Below are 2,607 nucleotides of genomic sequence, written 5' to 3' on the forward strand. Positions count from 1 at the left end.
GATTTAGCAGTCGATAACGATGCTATTTGTCGAGCAAGACCTTCAACCATCTCCTTGACTTCTTTGATTCCCGAAGTTGACTCGCCAATTTGAACCTCATTTACTCCTTTAATTCTTCTAGTATTCCTGAGTGATCGACTCCGTTGTTGGGAATTATCCGCTTGTCGCTGGAAGAATTCCCAAATTTCTGATGCACTTTTTGACATTAGCTCTCCTCCACTTGTTGCCATTAGCCATTCTTGCACATTTGGTAGTAATCCCTCCAAAAAGTATTGGCATTGGTGCCATTTCTCATACCCATGATGTGGACACTTCAAGAGTAGCCCATTGAATCGCTCCCATGTTTCGAAAAATTGCTCGTCCTCTCTCTGGGTAAACTCTGAGATTTCCCTGCGAATAGCATTGGTTTTATGCACTGGGAAATATTTATTCAAAAATTTCGTTACCATTTGTTCCCATGATGAAATGCTATTAGCAGGTAAAGTATTTAACCATGAACGAGCTCTATCTTTTAAAGAAAATGGGAATAGTCTAAGTTTAACATCATCATCTGAAAAATTCTCATATTTGAATGTTTGACAAATGGCATGAAAATCATTCAAATGATTATATGGATCCTCATTTTCTAGGCCATAAAATGTAGGGAGACAATTTAACACACTAGGTTTTAATTCAAAACTCCTAGCAGCTACATTTGGGTATCTTATGCATGACGTGCTCAAATTAGCTAAGGGACTAAAATAGTCCTTAAATGGCCTCTCCTGTGGTGCTTGTAAATCCATTTTATTTTTAACGTGTTTGTGTGTGCGAAGTGTTTTTTCTAATTCAAGGTCTATAGGTTCAAGATTAGGTAATAATGACCTACGACCATGCATGCAAAATAAATAAAATAAAAATAAAGATGCAAACAAAACAAAAAATAAAGATGGGAACAAAACAAATAAAAATAAAGAAGAGGGAGAAATTACGATACTAACCTTATTGCGCTATTACAACCTTTCTATAAAAATACACAAAAATAAATACGTGAAAGAAATTAACTAAAAATTAAATTAATAAGATAAACAAAAAAAAAATTACAAAGAAAAATAAATGGAAAATTAAATTACAGAATTTTAAAGAAGAGAAAAAGAAAAGAAATACCAACCTTTAAATGTAGATTCACTTTTTTTTCTTTTTTTTTAATTTAATAAAAAAAATACAAGAAAACAAATAAAAGAAATTATTCAAAAAAAATTAATTCTATGAATTAAAATTACTTACCTCCCCGGCAACGGCGCCAAAAACTTGTTGTGCAAATTTTAATGTACTCGCAAGCGCACGAATCTATTGTAGTGTAGATCAATGGTGACGAGTGTCGATCCCACGAGGAGGTGGATTTTAATTATATATAGAATTAATTTTGTAAATGGGTGGTTGGAATTATGGTGGAAATGATTTGAAATATGCTACAACTTAAATTAAAATGGCGAGAATAAATTCTAAAATTGGTATTGAAATGGCGAGAAGAAATTGAAGAGAATTCTATTGAAATGACGCACTTGGGTATCCGGATCCGTATCAACATGCATCATGGGCTAAATAATCCGTATTAATGCCAATTAAATCATGAGGGGGGAATCCACACCTCATGAACCACGCTCTAATCAATATGGTGCTAAGGGCTTATCGTGCCAAATAATAATAACCTTATACTAGAGAGCCGGTGTGACCAAGGCGGTATCTAGACAAGACTATTATTATTTGTCGACGAGAAGTCAAAACATCCACAAAAATTAGAGGGGAAGAGAAAATAAATTTACCAAATTAAGCCCATGACACATGTTGAGACTTCACCTTCAACCCAAGCTTGAAAGAAAATTAGCCACTCATAGTTGAACTAGGGGCAAAATAGGAATTTATTAAAATACGAAGAAAATACAAGATGGAGAGGGAATTACAGAAAATGGATCCCAAAAATGGATTCAGAGATATCAAATTAGGGGGGAGAGGCCCCCTTTTTATAGATACATGGAGTAAATCATGGCCATCGGATTAAAAACAGTTTGGACGCTCAGGATTGCGCCACGTCATCAGTCAACAGTCCACGGTTTGACCACGCGGATGAACAGTAACACGGTTTGACCCGACTTTGAACAGTAACGCGGTTTGACCCGGATGAACAGTAACGCGGTTTGGTTGAAAATAATCCTGTGTGATGCATGCACCGTACACGAGATTTTTCGTCCACTGATATGCTGCCACGTCACCATCAACAGTACATAAGAATTTTAGTCCAACAGGATCGTGACACCTCATCAGTCAATGCCACATCATCGGTCAATGCCACGTCATCATCCGTCTATGTGAACAGTGTTGTGAACAGTAACGTATACAGTACCGTTCACGTGAATAGTACCGTACATGTGAATAGTGCCATTTTTCCTTTTATGCTCCTCCTAAGGTTTTCGACCGTCCTGAGTTCAAAAGTGATGTCCGTTTTGCCGTCTGATCTCTCCTTTATTGTGAAATGACTATAATGCCCCTAAAATACATAAAATACTCAATTAAAATAAAACACATGCAATTAAATCACAAGAAGGTTAAATACATAAAAGTAAGGGTTGT

The 2,607-nt window shown here is 35.9% G+C and overlaps 1 non-coding gene across 1 annotated transcript; it reads left to right on the forward strand.

Annotated features, from left to right (window-relative positions):
- The first annotated feature begins 294 nt into the window (after window positions 1-294).
- Window positions 295-398, forward strand: LOC127900152 (small nucleolar RNA R71). Its single transcript, XR_008052170.1, has one exon. It is a non-coding gene; the product is annotated as a small nucleolar RNA R71 (small nucleolar RNA).
- The last annotated feature ends 2,209 nt before the right edge of the window (window positions 399-2,607 follow it).

The sequence above is a fragment of the Citrus sinensis genome, chromosome 9 (assembly GCF_022201045.2).
Source record: "Citrus sinensis cultivar Valencia sweet orange chromosome 9, DVS_A1.0, whole genome shotgun sequence".
Lineage (NCBI taxonomy): Eukaryota > Viridiplantae > Streptophyta > Magnoliopsida > Sapindales > Rutaceae > Citrus > Citrus sinensis.